Source organism: Plecotus auritus (assembly GCF_963455305.1).
Source record: "Plecotus auritus genome assembly, chromosome: 10".
Classification (NCBI taxonomy): Eukaryota; Metazoa; Chordata; class Mammalia; order Chiroptera; family Vespertilionidae; genus Plecotus; species Plecotus auritus.
In genome coordinates this window covers 48,854,088-48,872,490 of record NC_137785.1, presented here as the reverse complement: position 1 = coordinate 48,872,490, position 18,403 = coordinate 48,854,088, and the positions used below count along the sequence as shown (strand labels likewise).

Below are 18,403 nucleotides of genomic sequence, written 5' to 3'. Positions count from 1 at the left end.
TTTCTTTGCATATTTCATAGTTTTTGTAGCAACCTGCATATCTATAATAATAAAAGCGTAATATGCTAATTAAACCAGACGACCTTCCTGACGAAGCCGGGGCTGCGAGGGAAAGCTGAGTGCCTGCTGGAGGCCAGAGGGAAGCCCAGGTTCCAGGTGCCAGAGGGAAGCAGGTTCCGGCAGCCGGGGGAAGGAAGGCCTACTCTTGCATCGGGCCTCTAGTTTTAAATAATGTGACAACTGTGAAACCAGATCCTTGTGCCCTAGGGGTTATTGGTGTTACTGGTTTTTGTTCCTGCTGCACTTTGTTCAGTGGCTGCCCTAAACTAATACTATAAAGTTTGTACTTTTTGTTGTGTGTGGCCGCAGAAGTCTCTGCTTGGTAGTGGTCAGCTAATAATTGGCAGAGTTCCCTTAGATGCCTGGAACCAGTAAGTCTCTCCGTGTTTGCCGAGGGCTATGTGTGCACGTTGGGGAAGTCCTTCAATGCGCAGGCAGGCAGTTTACAACTCTGCCCTAGCCTTCACTTTCTGTTGCCCAGAGCCTCAAGGTCAGCCCGCACTGAAAACCTGGAGCTTTTCCAGGTCTTTCCTGGGCATGTGCATAGCTTTATACCTGAGAGTGGCCTTTTAGATTCCCAGGAATATGCCAAAGTTTTTCAAAGCCCACTGTGGACAGCTCATTCACCAGCTATTCCTTTTAAGATTTGCCCAGATGTTATCCCTGCCTTAAGCAGCTTCCATGTTACACAATTACCATTGATTGTTTTCAACAAATACTCTCCCAACAAAAGGCTATTCACATTGTGCAAGCTTCCAGTCAGGTTAAATAAACAGAACCTTTAAAATGAGGTCTTCTCGCACTGGCTAGTTTGGCTCAGTGGATAGAGTGTCGGCCTGCAGACTGAAGGGTCCCGGGTTCGATTCCAGTCAAGGGCACGTACCTTGGTTGCAGGCTCGATCTTGGCCTGTGAAGGAGGCAGCCAGTTGATGTGTCACTCTCACATCAACGTTTCTCTCTCTCTGTCTCTCCCTCTCCCTTCCACTATCTCTAAAAACCAATTGAAAAAATATCCTCATGGAAAAATATCCTCTGGTCAGGATTAACAAAAAAATAAGTAAATAAAAAAATAAAATGGCCCTGACAAGTTTGGCTCAGTGGATAGAGCATCGGCCTGCGGACTCAAGGATCCCAGGTTTGATTCCGGTCAAGGGCATGTACCTTGGTTGCGGCACATCCCCAGTAGGAGGTGTGCAGGAGGCAGCTGATCGATGTTTCTCTCTCATCGATGTTTCTGGCTCTCTATCCCTTTCCCTTCCACTCTGTAAAAAAAATAAATAAATAAAAATAAATAAATAAATAAATAAATAAACTCAATAAAATATATTTTAAAAATAAATAAAATAAAATGAGACCTTCTAGGAAAATTATCTGGGCATTGGGCTTTGGTCTCCCCATCCGATAGTTGCTAGGCTGCTTATTTTCACTGTGAGTGTGGGGCCACTGAATTTCAAGACTACCACCGGGTTGGAGAAAGGGAGATGAGACTAGGGTAATTTTTTTTTAATACTTTTACTGATTTCAGAGAGGTAAGGAGAGGGAGAACAAGAGAGAAACATCAATGATGAGAGAGAATCATTGATCGGCTGCCTTTCTGCATGCCCCCTACTGGGGATCAAGCCTGCAACCCGGGCATGTGTCCTGACCAGGAATTGAACTGTGACCTCCTGATTCATAGGTTGATGCTCAGCCACCAAGCCATGCCGGCTGGGTGAGACTAGGGTAATTTGAAACATACCCAAGTTCACTGTGCATACCAAGATTTAGCCATTTTCCTAATAAACACTCCCCAAATTGTTAAGTCTTCAATTAATTCCAAGGTTCTGAAAATGTGATTTTGACAATTTTTCCACTGTCCTCATTGCCTTTATGGAAGAGAGGGTTTCTTTATTCTGCCATTCCTGCTAATGTAACCCCCTCATCCTGGTTTCTGAGCTCAGTTTTCCTAACTGTCTGAAGGGCCTGCTCCCTGTACTCATAGTTATAACCCTTGGAATCCATGAGATCTGTCCACCACCCCCTCCTCTTCCAAGAAGACTCCCAGGCCTCAAGCCCAATCACAGGAGCAGCTGGCCCTGGCTTCCATATCCTGGAGCTTCTGAGGGTCACAATATACTCCATACTCCCTCCTGGCCCCAGGCGTCCCAGCCTCAGTGTCCAAGCCCGGCTCTCCTACCCTGCCCCACCCTGCTTTTGCCTAGCCAGTCCTGGAGCATTAAACAGTGCCACCCCTAAGTGCCCTGGTTCCAGGCACCTCCCAGGCCAAGAATCTTTACAACAAATCCTACTGTCCTCTAGCTGATGGGCCCTGCAGGAAGGGAGGGGGCAGAGCAGACTGTGGGGGAGAAAACAAACCTCAGGCACCACAGCTCTGCCAGTCAGCGTGCCTCCGGCTTCCCTGGGTGGAGGCAGAGGGACCTTATGGTAGGGCCTCAGTGGGTGAGGACACTTCCAAGCCTCCTTTGATAACTGTTCATTCTGGACTCTGCCTCCTGCCCTGCTTTCGCCATCCCTGACTATGGGAGGGGGTGGGCCTCAGGCTGGGGAACTCCAGCTCCATCTGGGGCTCTCATGGGGGCATGCGTGCTAGGGATGGGGCCAGAATAAAGGGAAACATCTCTCAGAGTCTTAAATAAGGGAACCTGAGAGGTCCTACGGCCTTTCCTCCTTCCCTCCTCCACCCTTTAGTATCATTTGTCTACCCTTCTCTGCACAGATCTGTATCGTTTGTCTACTTTTCTCTGAACAGATCTGTATGTGTGTCCTCTGCTCTCTGCAGTCTGTATGTCATTCTCTACACACATCTGTCTGTCCTCACACATCTGGCTGGCTCGCTGGCCTCCCGCATCTCTTGGCCTCCCCAAGGCGCCCTGCGGGTGGGTGGCAGCGCAGCTGCTGAAGCCCGCTGGGAGGCGCACAGCCACTTGGAGAGCTGCGGGGAGGGGGCAGGGGTGGGGAGAGGAAGGGCAGGGGCGGCCGGGCGAGACTGCGGGCGAGGCTGCGGCAGGACAGGGCCAGCCAGGGAAGCCCACGCGGCCTCCACTCGGGAACACAGGCAACTGGTCCACTCCGTCTGGCCCCGCCTCTGTCCCGCCCCTGCATGCCGAGCTGTCCTAGGAGCCCTGCGCCCAGCGACGCCAGAACAGAGGCACAGCGCTGAAGCATCTGCGCGGGAACCAGAGCGGGAATCCCAGCTGAAGCCAGCACAGCAGCGCGCACGGAGCAGAGGAAGCAGCCAAGCGAGTAAGAAGCGTGAGGCCTGGGGTGGTGCTGCGGAGGCCCCAGGAGGGGGGTCCCGGCCCCCTCTTCGCTCCCCCATTCTGCGGCGGCCCCGCGCCCCTACAAACACCTGGGGTAGTTCAGCGCTAGGAGGGCGGGCACGAGGTCTAAGCGGAGCCGAAGCGCGCCCCGAACGCGATCCCCGAGGATCCCAGACTCCTGGCCGGTGCCCCTGTGCAGGCCACCCGGACCCGCGTCAGTTCACGCTGGCCCTGAACACGCCATCGGGCCGCGGGGAAGGGGTCTGCCTGGTTCTTGCCTGAGTCCCAGACGAGCATCCACCCCGCGTTAGGGACATAATCCAGTCTCCCTGGCCCCTTGCCGTCGGTTTGGAGGGAGGATCCCTTAACATCCTACCCAAGAAGGGGGAACTAGGATGCACTTTGGGTCGGGATGGAAGGGAAAAGGGGGTCTGGGCTTTGTGGAGTTTGAAACTAGAACCCACTCCCCATCCTTGAGCCAGGAAGTTTAACCCTCCGACATGCGGGTCACCCAGGCTATGCCCCCCTTCCTCCTCCCCCTTTGCCCCCCTCCCCCCGCTTCTGTGCCTGCTGCCTCCGCTGGTGTATCTCAGTACCAAGGGGGGGGAGGGGGCGTCCACGCCGCACCTTCTCCCACTCTGGCTGCGCGCAACACCAAACCACAGAGCTGCCTCCCCCACCGCCCTGGGGAGCTAAGTAATGCCCACCCCACCCCTCCGTGGGCCCATGGATGCAGTCCTCCTCTCTCCATGCCTTGCTGGGGCTGGAGCCTGGCTCACGAAGGACCCAGCCCTCCTGGTACCACGCAAGAAAGGTGATGGGCTCTGAGCTTCACCTTCCGTCTTTGGGAATAATCAGTTAGACGCCTTCAGAGACCTGGACATGCTCTGAGCACAGGGTAGGGGGCAGAAAGGCCAAGATCTGCTCTCGGCCTCCTGAAGGGCGACACTCAGACCTGGAGGGCTTCCGGAAATGGCCTATATCATGTGACTCTGGATAGGAGATTTACCTTTCTGAGCCTCAGTGTCCTCTTGAAAATGGGAACAATATTACCACCTCCCAGTATAGTTATAAGAACTACAGAAATATACAGATTTCCCCGCTACCTGAGCAGTGCTCCTGCAAAAACTCCCCGTCAGCCAAAATGGTGTAAAATGAAGCCTTGAGACACGAGTCTTGCACAAAATAAACCAGATAAGGCACAGATGGCTCACCCATGCGGAGTGTCGCCCCGGGAGAAGGCACTGGACAGGCGTGCACACCACCTCCCTTAAGGCTGCCGCAAAACAAACGGCGTTTGCTATTTTTACTTTTCGCCTTTTGTTGTAAAAGTGGAAATCTTCCGATTCTTTACGGTTAGCAAAAATAGGTACTTGTGTTAAGTCTTCTCCTAAAAGTGATGTGGCATAATGCAAACCTTCATAAAGTGGAGGGGAGTGAATATGGCATGGTCAGATCATGCCTCAAACACAGTTTTCCAAATATAAGCATTTCCACTGCATTCTGAGAGGGCACTCTGATTTAGATAGTGTAATTGTCCCCATTTTATAGATGCGGATACTGAGGCTTAGAAAGGTTAAGGGCTATCTCACTTTGCTATTATAATATGCTTAAAACAGCCCTGGCTGGTTTGGCTCAGTGGATAGAACATTGGCCTGGGGACTGAAGGGCGGGGGGTTCAATTCCAGTCAAGGGCGCATGCGTGGGTTGCGGGCTCATCCCCAGTAGGGGGCTTGCTGGAGGCAGCCAATCAATGATTCTCATCATTGATGTTTCTATCTCCCCTCTCCCTTCCTCTCTGAAATCAATAAAAAATATATATTAGAAAAGAGCTCCGATTTAAATATATATATATATTTAAAACCACTATGACTCATCATAATTGAAGAGTTTGTACATCATACCTTTCAGTGGTCGGCAAACTCACTAGTCAACAGAGCCAAATATCAACAGTACAACGATTGAAATTTCTTTTGAGAGCCAAATTTTTTAAACTTAAACTTCTTCTAACACCACTTCTAAAAAATAGACTCGCCCAGGCCATGGTATTTTGTGGAAGAGCCACACTCAAGGGGCCAAAGAGCCGCATGTGGCTCGCGAGCCGCAGTTTGCCGACCACAGCGATGATATGTAGTTAATTACGTGACTGCAGTTGAGCCGGGCACCACTGACATGGCGGTTTCCACAGCTCACCTCTCCCTGCGGCCTTGCAGAGGTCTGTCCACCCCTGTAACACAAAAGCGGGGAGGCCGCTGCTGCACATGCGCGCCAGCACCAGCGCCAGCGCAGGCGTGCGCCACAAAAAGCACCAACCACGCCCTCCCCAATGAGCTAGCGGCGCGCCCGCCTCCACGCGAACGCGCCAGTCACGCAAACAGAATGCGGCAGCTGCACGAATGCGCCAGAACACGCCAGCCGCACAAACGCCCAGCCCCGAACTCGCCAGTCACCCAGTCGCCCAGCCCCTGAACACGCCAGACACACGAACGCGCCGTAACGCGTCAGTCGCGCAAACGGAATGCGGCGCCGCACAAATGCGCCAGAACACACCAGCCACACAAACGCCCAGCCCCGAACTCGCCAGTCGCCCAGCCCCCGAACACGCCAGACACACGAACGCGCCATAACGCGCCAGTTGCGCAAACAGAATGCAGCAGCCGCACGAATGCGGCAGAACTCGCCAGTTGCCCAGCCCCCAAACACGCCAGACACACGAACGCGCCATAACGCGCCAGTTGCACAAACAGAATGCAGCAGCCGCACGAATGTGGTAGAACTCGCCAGTCGCCCAGCCCCCAAACACGCCAGACACACGAACGCGCCATAACGCGTCAGTTGCGCGAACGCCCGCAGGCTCCAGCTGCACAAATGCACCAGAATTCGCCTGCGGCGAATGCCCCGAGATGCCACCAAACTCATACTGACCACAGAAAACCATACATGATGCGAGTTGTCAGTGCCTCCTGTCCTTAGAAGCCCTTCCCCCACTTTCCCACACCCCACAAAGACAGGCCTTCATCTCAGAATCACAGGAGCTGTGGGAAGAAAGAGGGGCTAGTACAGGGGTCCTCGAGGTATACACATGTATTTTTTTTTTAACTTTGGGAATGTTTGTTATATGAACACAACTTGACCATATTGTGAGAATGATCAGCTTGCTTCATTCCAATCAATAAACATGGAATATCTCTCCATTCATTTATGTTTTTAATATCTCTTAGCAGTGTTCTGTAGTTATCTTTTGTTGTTGTTGTTCCACTTTTTTTAAATTTAATAAATCTTTATTGTTCAGATTATTACAATTGTTCCTCTTTTTTCCCCCCATAGCTCCCCTCCACCCAGTTCCCATCCCACCCTCTGCCCTTACCTCCCCCCACCCCCACTGTCCTCATCCATAGGTGTAGCTTTTTGTCCAGTCTCTTCCCGCAAACTCCCACACCCCTTTCTCCCTAAGAATTGTCAGTCCATTCCCTTTCTATGCCTCTGATTCTATTATATTCACCAGTTAATACTGTTCATCAGAATTTTTATTCCCTTGGTTTTTAGATTCACTTGTTGGTAGATACGTATTTGTTGTTCATAATTTTTATCTTTATCTTTTTCTTCTTCTTCCTCTTCTTAAAGAATACCTTTCAGCATTTCATATAATCCTGGTTTGGTGGTGATGAACTCCTTTAGCTTTTTCTTATCTGTGAAGCTCTTTATCTGACCTTCAATTCTGAATGATAGCTTTACTGGGTAGAGTAATCTTGGTTGTAGTTTCTTGCTATTCATCAGTTTGAATATTTCTTGCCATTCCCATCTGGCCTGCATAGTTTCTGTTTACAAATCAGCTGACAATCATATGGGTGCTTCCTTGTAGGTAAATAACTGTTTTTCTCTTGCTGCTTTCATTTATTTATTTATTTATTTATTTATTTATTGCAATGTTTCAAAGGGATTTTATTATTTTTTTAATAAATCTTTATTGTTCAGATTATTACAGGTGTTCCTCTTTTTTTTCCCCCCATAGTTCTCCTCCACCTGATTCCCCACCCAACCCCATACCCTTACCCACCCACCCCCGCCACTGTCTTCATCTATAGGTGCAAGATTTTTGTCCAATCTCTTCCCGCACCCCTCACACCCACCTCCTTCCCCCTGAGAATTGTCAGTCCACTCCCTTTCTATATTTCTGATTCTGTTACATTCACCAGTCCATTCTGTTCTTCAGATTTTTTATTCACTTGATTTTTAGATTCACTTGTTGGTAGGTATGTATTTGATGTCATTTTGTTGTTCATAATTTTTATCTTTACCTTTTTCTTCTTCTTCCTCTTCTTAAAGAATACCCTTCAGCATTTCATGTAATCCTGGTTTGGTGGTGATGAACTCCTTTAGCTTTTTCTTGTCTGTGAAGCTCTTTATCTGACCTTCAACTCTGAATGATAGCTTTGCTGGGTAGAGTAATCTTGGTTGTAGGTCAGGGGTGGGCAAACTTTTTGACTCGAGGGCCACAATGGGTTCTTAAACTGGACCGGAGGGCTGGAACAAAAGCATGGATGGAGTGTTTGTGTGAACTAATATAAATTCAAAGTAAAGGAGCGGAGGGGAGAGCAAGAGAACCCTCCGCTCTTTCAGCTCCTCGGGCCGGATAGAACAGCCGAACGGGCCAGATCCGGCCCGCGGGCCGTAGTTTGCCCACGGCTGTTGTAGGTTCTTGCTCTTCATCACTTTGAATATTTCTTGCCACTCCCTTCTGGCCTGCATAGTTTCTGCCGAGAAATCAGCTGACAGTTGTATGGGTACTCCCTTGTAGGTAACTAACCATTTTTCTCTTGCTGCTTTCAAGATTCTCTCTTTATCTTTTGCCCTTGGCATTTTAATTATGATGTGTCTTGGTGTGGTCCTCTTTGGATTCCTCTTGTATGGGGTTCTATGTGCTTCCTGAACTTGTAAGTCTCTTTCACCAGGTAGGGAAAGTTTTCTGTCATTATTTCTTCTAATAGGTTTTCAATATTTTGCTCGCTCTCTTCTTCTGGCACCTCAAAAATTCGGATGTTGGTACGTTTAAAGTTGTCCCAGAGGCTCCTTACACTATTTTTGGATTCTTTTTTTTTTTTCTTTTTGTTTTTCTGGTTGGGTGTTTTTTGTTTCCTCATATTTCAGATCTTTGGTTTGATTCTTGGGGTACGTTGATCTACAGTTGAGTTTCTGTATATTCTTTATTTTAGACAGTGTATGCTTAATTTCAGACTGGTCCTTTTCCATTTTTTTGGCATTCTCATTAAGATCCTTAAAGGTCTCACTAAGTTCCTCAGCGGTTTTTAGAAGATTCTTGAGTTACCTTATAAATGTGGTTCTGAACTCTATGTTGTCCAGTAGTTTGCTTTCCTCCATTTCTTTCATTCGTGACATGTTTCTTTGTCTCCGCATTTTGTTGCTTCCCTGTGTTGATGGAGTGGCGTTGTGTGGTAGGTGACCTATAGGGGCCAGTAGCTCAGCCTCCCCAATCACCTGAGGTGGACGCTCTTGATACACCCCTTTGTGGGCTGAGTGCAAAGTCTTGGTGTAGTTAAGCCTTGATTGCTATTGGTACACTGGGAGGAATTGACCTCCAGGCCAATTGGCTGTGAGGACCCGCTGTGTCTATAATGGAAGAACTGCTGTGCTGGAGACACGCTTATGGTGCAGGACTTGTTTCAGTGGGGCTTTGGTGTTCACTGAGTCTGCCTCTTGAATGTGTCACTTATGGATGTGAGGAGTTGAAATCTGGTGTCTCACACTAACCACTAGGTACACTGGCTTTTGGATCTCCAATGGGGTGCAGGTCAGCTACTGTCTGAGGCCACCCAGGAGGAGTTACAGCAAGAACTACAGTTTTCTCCTCTTTGCTTGGGGTTTGGAGGTTTTGGAGCTGTCTGACCCGGGCTGCAAGTTTGCTAGGTTAAGCTGCGATAGGGCAGGCCATTCACATATGCTAAAGGTGCTGCTTGGAGCCTGGGTGGGTTTGTAGATTGTGCGGGGCGGGGTCTCAGGGCGTCACTAGGCTAGGGCGTGGCAAACGGCGATGGCTGCCAGTAAGCCGGCTCTGCATCTCAGACCCCGTCCCGCGCCCCAGCGCAGTAAACAATTATTCCTGCGCGCAGCCCTGCAAGCAAGCCACCCTCACTTTCCGACCCGATGGCAGACAGTCCAGCTTCTCCCCGTAGGAGTTTGGGTCCCCCGTGTCTCCCCAGAAACTGGAGTTCGGAGTAATAGGGAGCTTGTCTCCCTTTGGGTTGAAAAAAGCAGCGCGCCCAGTCGCCCACCACCAGCCCGATTCGCACGCCTTCGTACCTCAGCTTTTCAGCGCTTGTGCATGTCTCAATGCTCTTTTCTCTTTCCTTCTAGTTGTAGAACTTCCACTCAGCCAGCTTTCCCGTGGTTCTGGGTGATAGAACCATATTTTTGGATTCTTTCCCATGGTTCTGGGTGATAGAACCATATTTTTGGATTCTTTTTTCTTTTTGCTTTTCCGGAGGAGTATTTTTTGCTTTTTTGTATTCCAAATCTTTGACTTGATTCTTGCGATCCTCTAGTCTGCTTTTAGGTCTCGGTATAATATTTTTTATTTCAGTCAGTGTATACTTAATTTCTAGTTCTTTTTCATATCCTCCAGGGTCTTGTTAAATTTATCGGCCTTTTCTAGGAAACTCTTGAAAAACCTTATAACCATGGTTTTCAACTCTATATCCAATCGTTTGCTTTCCTCCATTTCCTTCATTTGTGACCTGCCTCTTTGTCTCCGCATTTTAGCTGCTTCCCTGAGTTGATGGAGTGGCTTTGTGTGCTGGGTGTCCTAGCAGGGCCCAGTGGCTCAGCCTCCCCAGTTACCTGAGGTGGACACTCTTGTTGCACCCCTTTGTGGGCTGTGTGCACAGTCTTGTTGTAGTTAAGCCTAGATTGTTGTTAGTATCACTGCGGGGAGTTGACCTCCAGGCCAATTGGCTGTGAGGATCAGCTGTGTCTCCACTGGGAGAGCTTCTGTGCTCAGCTTGGATGGGGCGGAGTCTCAGGGCGGAGCAGACAGCCTTGGTTTCCCGTCAGCCCCGCCCTAAGAGGCCCCTGTGTCTCAGTGTCCCACGGCAATAGCTGCACGCACCTCTGAGAGAAGGCTGCCCTCGAGCCTGCTGCCAGACAGTCCAGTTTCTTTCCAAATGAGTCTGGGTACCCAAAGTCTCACCCAGAACTGGATTTCAGTGCAGTCGGGAGGTTTTGTTTCCCTCCCGAATGAGAAAGCTAGCCACGCGCTTGCTGCCCGCCCTCTCTGCACGCTGCGAGTAAGCCAGCCGCGTATTCAGCCGCCCACCCTCTCCGTGCACACGTGTCTCTGCACCTCTGTCCTCCACAGCTCCTCTGAGTCTCAGTGTCCTTTTCTCTTTCCTTCTAGTTGTAGAATTTCCACTCAGCCAGCTTTCCGGTGGTTCTGGACGATGTCCGCTCTGTCTTCCAGTTGCAGTTTTGAAATTGTTGTGCGAGGCAGCAGTATAGGTGTTTATCTATACCTCCATCTTGGTTTCTCCTCTACACATGTATTTTTAGAAAGCATAGGTCCCAGACCCTTAGAGAGTCTTAGTGAATTTTCTGGTTTGAAATCACACTTCCCCAAGCAGCTTACCACACCAGAGAGATTTCCCTGGGGAGATCATATCTCCCCTTCCTTCCCCCTGCCAAAAAGCATTGGCTGAAAGTTCGGGCACCTTCTTAAAGAGCCAACGCACAATATTCCCTGTGGAGCCACCCAGCTTGTGCTCCAACAGAGGGAGGGTGAAGTGGTAAACGATGGTGTTGGAATAGATTGGACCAATGAAAATGATCATCTACTAGTTTGTCAAATGTGTATAAAGTTGGCTGATATCAATGCACCAGCTAAATGTAAAGAGCTCCATCTTCAGTGGACAGAGCGTATTATCAGTGAATTTTATGAACAGGGTGACGAAGAGGCCAGTCTTGGGTTACCAATAAGCCCCTTCATGGACCATTCTGCTTCCCAGGTGGCCAACCTTCAGGAATCCTTTATCTCTCACGTTGTGGGTCCTCTATGATTCAGCCGGACTGATGCCAGGGAAATGGGTGGAAGGCAGTGATGAGTCAGGAGACACCGATGACCCAGAAGAAGAGGAGGAAGAAGAAAAAGCACCAAATGAAGAGGAAATCTATGAAAATCATGAATCTCCAAGAAAGAAAACTTTCAAAAGGAGGAAAACCTGCTGCCAAATAACTCAGCACCTTGTGCAGAACCACAAAATGTGGAAGAAAGTCATTGAAGAGGAACAGTGGTTGGCAGGAATCGAAAGCCAATCCCTGGACCAGTCTCCTCAATAGCATTCCTCAGAACACATCCAGGCCATCAGGAAAGAAGAAGAAGAAAAGGGGAAGCTGAGAGAAGAGGAGACCCTAACCCCATAGCCAAACCAGTGACGGTGGATAGAATGAGCTCTGCCTCGAAACCCAGGGACTTGTCACAGACTCTTTCCAAGCCAGCACAACACTTAGACACAACACTGTAGAAATACGAGTAGATGGGCAAATGGTCATTGCATTTGGGAAAGTCTTCGCATTTTATATGTTTATTTTGACAGTGAGATACATGGTTAAAAACTCTTGCTCAGAGAAGCTTTCACGTTGCAACACCAGAAGAAAAAAAAAAAGAAGAAGAAGAAGAAGAAGAAGAACCCAAACAGGCCAACGCCCAGACACATCATAATTAAAATGCCAAAAAATGAAAGACAAAGAATCTTAAAGGCAGCAAGAGAAAAGTAAACTGTTACCTACAAAGGAGTTCCCATAAAGCTGACACCTGATTTCTTATCAGAAACTCTACAGGCCAGAAGGGAATGGCATGAAGTACTCAAGGTAATGGAAAGCAAGGATCTGAGACCAAGAATACTCTATCAACAAGGCTATCATTCAAAATAGACGGTCAAATAAAGAGCTTCCCAGACAAAAAAGGCTAAAGGAATATATCACCACCAAGCCAGCATTACAAGAAATGCTAAAAGGACTGCTGTAATAATAAGAAAAAACAGAGCCATACAGAATTAAAATGACAATAAATAAGTACTATCCTATATAACAAAGGGCTAACATGCAAATCGAATGAAATACAGAATGACCCGTCGCTATGACACAGACTGACCACAATGGGGCAGACGCTCAATGCAGGAGCTGCCCCTGGTGGTCAGTGCGCTCCCACAGGGGGAGTGCTGCTCAGCCAGAAACCAGGCTCACGGCTGGCGAGCACAGTGGCGGTAGCAGGAGCCTCTCCCACCTCCACGGCAGCACTAAGGATGTCGGACTGACAGGTTAGGAGCAGGCCTAAGCTGACAGTCAGACATCCTCCAAGGGCTCCCGGACTGCGAGAAGGCGAGGGCCGGGCTGAGGGACACCCCACCCCCACCCACGAGTACACAAATTTCATGCACCGGGCCTCTAGTAATTAATAACCCTAAATGTAAATTGATTCAATGTTTCAATCAAAAGGCATAGGGTAGCTAAATGGATACAAAAACATGAACCAACTATATGCTGTCTACAACAGAACCACCTCAAAACAAAAGACACACATAGGATGAGAGTGAAGAGATGGAAAAAAATTTTCCATGCAAATGGAAAAGAAAAAAAAAAAGCTGGAGTGGCAATACTCATATCCAACAAAATAGACTTTAAAATGAAGGCCATTACAAGAGACAACAAAGGTCACTGCATAATACTAAAGGGATCAATCCAACAAGAGAATATAACTCTGGTAAACATATATGCACCCAATATAGGAGCACCTAAGTATATTTTTTAAAACACTTTTAGAGAACTTTAATGGAGAGATCAACAACAATACAGTCATAGCTGGGGACTTTAACACCCTGGTGATTTCACTGGATAGATCTTCCAGACAAAAACTTAACAAGGAAACAGAGACTCTAAAGGACACACTAGATCATATGGATTCAATTGACATTTCTAGAACATTTCACCCCAAAACAACAGAATATACATTCTTCTCAAGTGCACATGGATCATTCACAAAGATAGACCACTTCTCAGATCAAAGTGGAATGAAATTAGAAATCAACTACAGTAAAAACACCCAAAAACATTCAAACACATGGAGGCTAAATAGCATGTTATCAAACAAAGAATGGGTTACCATTGAGATCAAGAAAGAAATCAAAAACTTCCTGGAAACAAATGAAAATGAACACACAACATCCCAAATGTCTGGAACACAGCAGAAGCAGTCCTGAGAGGGAAGTGCATAGCACTACAACCATGCCTCAAAAAAACAAGAAAAATCAGCAATAAACTATCTAACCCTATAACTTAAAGAACTAGAAAGAGAACAACAAGAAAAAGCCCAGAGTAAGTAGAAGGAAGGAAATAATAAAGGTTAGAACAGAAATAAATAACAGAAAGATTTAAAAAAAAAATACAAAAGGACAATGAAACCAAGAGCTGGCTCTTTGAAAGGATAAACAAAATTGATAAACCAGCCTTGACCGGTTTGGCTCAGTGGATAGAGCATCGGCCTGCGGACTGAAAGGTCCCGGGTTCGATTCTGGTCAAGGGCGTGTACCTTGGTTGCGGGCACATCCCCAGTAGGGGGTGTGCAGGAGGCAGCTGATCGATGTTTCTCTCTCATTGATGTCTCTAACTATCCCTTTCCCTTCCTCTCTGTAAAAAAATCAATAAAATACTTTTTTAAAATGATAAACCATTAGCCAGACTCATCAAGAAACAAAGAGAAAGGACCCAAATAAATAAAATCAGAAATGAAAGTGGAGAAGTAACCACCGACACCACAGAAATACAAAGGATTGTAAGAAAATACTATGAACAACTATATGCTAACAAGCTGGACAATGTGGATGATATGGACAAATTCCTAGAAAAATATAATCTCCCAAAACTGAATTAGGAGGAATCAGAAAACCTGAATAGGCCAATAACAACTGATGAAATAGAAGCAGTAGTCAAAAAACTCCCAGCAAACAAAAGCCCAGGTCCAGATGGCTTCACAGGGGAGTTTTACCAAACATTCAAAGAAGAACTAACACCTATATTCCTCAAACTATTTCATAAAATCTAAGAGGAAGGAACACTTCCAAATTCTTTTTATGAGGCCAGCATTATCCTAATTCCAAAACCAGATAAAGACACTACAAAGAAAGAGAATTACAGGCCAATATCCCTGATGAACATAGATGCTAAAATCCTCAATAAAATATTAGCAAATGGCATCCAGCAATATATTAAAAGAATCAGACACCATGACCAAGTAGGATTTAGTCCATGGATGCAAGACTGGTACAATATTCATAATTCAATAAAGGTGATACATCACTTAAACAAATTGAAAGACAAAAATCACCTGATCATATCAATAGACGCAGAAAAAGCATCTAACAAAATCCAACACCCATTTTTGATAAAAACTCTCAGAAAAGTGGAAATAGAGGGGGCATATTTCAACATGATAAATGCCATATATGACAAACCTATAGCCAACATCATACTCAATGGGCAAAAACTAAAAGCATTTCCCCTAAGAACAGGAACAAGACAGGTATGACTGCTTTCACCATTCTTATTCAACACTAGAATAAGAACCACCAACTGCGCCCCCCCCCCCCCCGCCAGCCTTCTCACCCCCAACTGTCTCCCCAGAGGCCTGGTGCACGAATTTTGTGCAGTGGTGGCAGGAGGGGGGGATGTCCCTCAGCCTGGCCTGCGCCCTCTTGCAGTTCAGGACCCCTCGAGGGATGTCTGCCTGCAGGGAGCGGGCCTAAGCCAGCAGTAGAACATACCTCTCGCAGTCTGGGACCCCTCGCTCCTTACGGCCCACCTGCACACTGCTCCTTACCACTCGACTCGCTGCTCATTAGCACTGCCAAGGAGGCTGGAAAGGCTCCCGCCACTGCCCCTGCACTTGCCAGCCATGAGCCCGGCTTCTGGCTGAGCGGCGCTCCCCCTGTGGGAGCGCACTGACCACCAGGGGGCAGCTCCTGCATTGAGTGGTCAGTATGAATCATAGCGACTGGTCATTCTGGTCTTTCTGCCATAACAGTCACTTAGGCTTTTATTAGAGTAGTGGCCCGGTGCATGAAATTCGTGCACGGGGGGGGGGGGGGGGGTGTCCCTCAGCCCAGCCTGCACCCTCTCCAATCTGGGACCTCTTGGGGGATGTCCGACTGTGGGATCGGGCCTAAACCGGCAGTCAGACATCCCTTTCACAATCCAGGACTGCTGGCTCCTAACCGCTCACCTGCCTGCCTGCCTGATCACCCCTAGCCACTGAGCCTGCTGGCCTGCTCACCCCCAACTTCGCCCCCCCCCCGCCAGCCTTCTCACCCCCAACTGTCCCCCCTTGCGGGCCTGATCGCCCCCAACTTCCTCCTCCGCCAGCCTGCTTGCCCCTAACTGCCCCCCTGCTGGCCTGCTTGCCCCCAACTGCCCCCCCTGCCGGCCTGCTCGCTCCCAACTGTCCCCCTGCCAGCCTGATTGCCCCCAACTGCCCCCTTGCCAGCCCGCTCGCCCCCAACTGCCCCCCCTGCCAGCCTGATTGCCCCCAACTGGCCCCCTGCCGGCCTGCTCACCCTCAACTGCCCTCCCCTCCTGGCCTGATCACCCCTAACCACCTCTGCCTCGGCCCCTCCACCATGGCTTTGTCCAGAAAGACGTCGGAAAGGTCCCCCAGTCTAATTAGCATTTTACCCTTTTATATTAGTATAGACTAGAGGCCGGGTGCACAGGAATCCTGCGCTGGTGGGGGCGTGGCTTGCGGGGATCAGCTGGCTGTAGGAGCACCGCTCATCCCAGTCAGCTGATTGGCTGTGGACCTGCCCTCTGAGAGGCTGCTCCCTGGTCCAGCATCTTCAGTGGAGCCAGAGCATTTGCCTCTCCAAGGGACCCAGTCGGGGCCTGGGCCCAGGGACAATATCATTGAGAGGCAGCGGAGTAGGCCTCAGTCCCTCAGCGGCTGCGAACTGCCTCCCAGCCTCCAGGGTCAGCTCTGCAAGCCCGGTGGTGGCACTGAGTGGCCTGCAGGCATCCTGAGGAGGCGGTAGGGAGTGAGGAGGAGGAGCCTGGGGTGAGGAGGCCAGGATCACAGCCCAGGTTCCTGCCCTGAGGCCTGGGGTAGCGTTCCCACAGTGGTAGCGCACTGACCACCAAGGGGCAGTTCCTGCATTGAGTGTCTGCCCCCTGGTGGTCAGTGTGTGTCATAGCAACTGGTCATTCCACCGTTCACTCCCAACTTTTATTATATAGGATAGTACTGGAAATCCTAGGCACAGCGATCAGACAAGAAGAAATAAAAGGCAACCAAACTGGAAAGGAGGAAGTAAAATTCTCATTATTCGCAGATGACAAGATATTGTACATAGAAAATCCTAAAGACTCCACCAAAAAACTACTGGATATAATAAATGAATTTGGCAATGTAGCAGGATACAAAATCAACACCCAGAAATTGATGGCTCTTTTATACACCACTAAGAATTCTCAGAAAGAGAAACCAAGCAAACAATCCCATTTACCATTACAACAAAAAAATTAAAATACTGGCGGTGGCTGGACACGGCCTGAGGGTCGGCCAGCTGCTGCAGGGGCTAGCCTCGCCCGCGGGGGAAGGCGGGGGGGGGGGGGGGGGAGGGCGTGGTGGTCCATGGCCTGAGCTGCCACGTCCACCGCGGTGCGGACCCTAAGCCGCTTCCTGCTGCTGGCTGAGGCCGGTGGGGCCGCGAGCACAGGGTGGGCGGCAGCAGGGCCCACAACGCCGAGCACAAGGTGCTGCGGCGCTGCCCGGACATCAGCGTCTCAAGATCCTGCTGCTGGGCACAGGCGAGAGCAGCAAGTCCACCTTCCTCAAGCAGATACACATCATCCATGACCCGAATTCGACCAGAAGGCGCTGCGAAACCGATACCATCTTCAACAACATTCTCAAGGGCTCCAAGGTCCTCGTGGACGTGCGGGACAAGCTGAGCATCCCGTGGCAGCACTCGGAGAACAAGAAGCATGGCATGTTCCTCATGACCTTCGAGAACAAGGCCGGGCTGCCCGTCACCCTCGAGCTTACGTGCCGCCCTGAGCGCCCTCTGGGGGGACTCGGGCATCTGGGAGGCCTTCATCCATAGGAGCGAGTTCCAGCTGGGTGAGTCGGTGCAGTACTTCCTGGACAGCCTGGACCGGGTCGCCAGCTGAACTCCTTCCCCAGCAAGCAGGACCTCCTGCTGGCCAGGAAGGCCACAAGGGCATCATGGAGCACGACTTTGTGATCAAGAAAATCCCCTTCAAGATGGTGGACTTGGGCAGCCAGCGGTCCCAGCGCCAGAAGTGGTTCACGTCCATCCTGTTGCTGGTGTCCTCCAGCGAGTACGACCAGGTGCTCATGGAGGACCGGACACCAACCGGCTGCTGGAGTCCATGAATATCTTCGAGACCATCGTCACATCAACGTGTCCATCGCCCTCTTCCTCAACAAGACGGACCTGCTGGTGGAGAGGCTGCGCAGTGTCGCCATCAGGAAGCACTTCGCGGACTTCCGCGGCGACCCGCACGGGCTGGAGGACGTGCAGCGCTACCTGGTTCAGTGCTTCGACCCCGGCGCCAGAACCGCAGCAAGGCCCTCTTCCACCACTTCACCACGGCCATCTACATGGAGAACATCTGCTTCCTGTTCCACGCTGTCAAGGACACGATCCTGCAGGAGAACCTCAAGGACATTATGCTGCAGTGAAGGTGCGCCTAGCCCCGCCCTCCGGCCCCGCCCTCCGGCCCCGCCCTCCGGCCCCGCCCTCCGGCCCCGCCCTCCGGCCCCGCCCTCCGGCCCCGCCCTCCGGCCCCGCCCTCCGGCCCCGCCCTCCGGCCCCGCCCTCCGGCCCCGCCCTCCGGCCCCGCCCTCCGGCCCCGCCCTCCGGCCCCGCCCTCCGGCCCCGCCCTCCGGCCCCGCCCTCCGGCCCCGCCCTCCGGCCCCCAGCGCACACGCAGCACGCACCTGCGGGAGCGGCCACCCACGCACGCATGGAGGACTGGGTGGTGGGGGTGCTGCGATGAGCTACTGA

General features: G+C 50.2%; 1 protein-coding gene and 1 pseudogene across 2 annotated transcripts in view; both read left to right on the top strand.

Annotated features, from left to right (window-relative positions):
- Window positions 1–3,144: 3,144 nt before the first annotated feature.
- BEAN1 (brain expressed associated with NEDD4 1) overlaps window positions 3,145–18,403 on the top strand; it is a 35,595-nt gene continuing 20,336 nt past the window's right edge. The window contains exon 1 of the mRNA XM_080644712.1: window positions 3,145–3,303. The gene's annotated coding sequence lies outside the window, so the exon portion shown is untranslated. The remainder of the gene's footprint in view (window positions 3,304–18,403) is intronic.
- On the top strand, window positions 5,493–18,078 carry LOC308235262 (guanine nucleotide-binding protein subunit alpha-12-like; annotated as a pseudogene). The gene is made up of 2 exons: window positions 5,493–5,535; window positions 17,015–18,078. The product of its transcript is annotated as a guanine nucleotide-binding protein subunit alpha-12-like (transcript).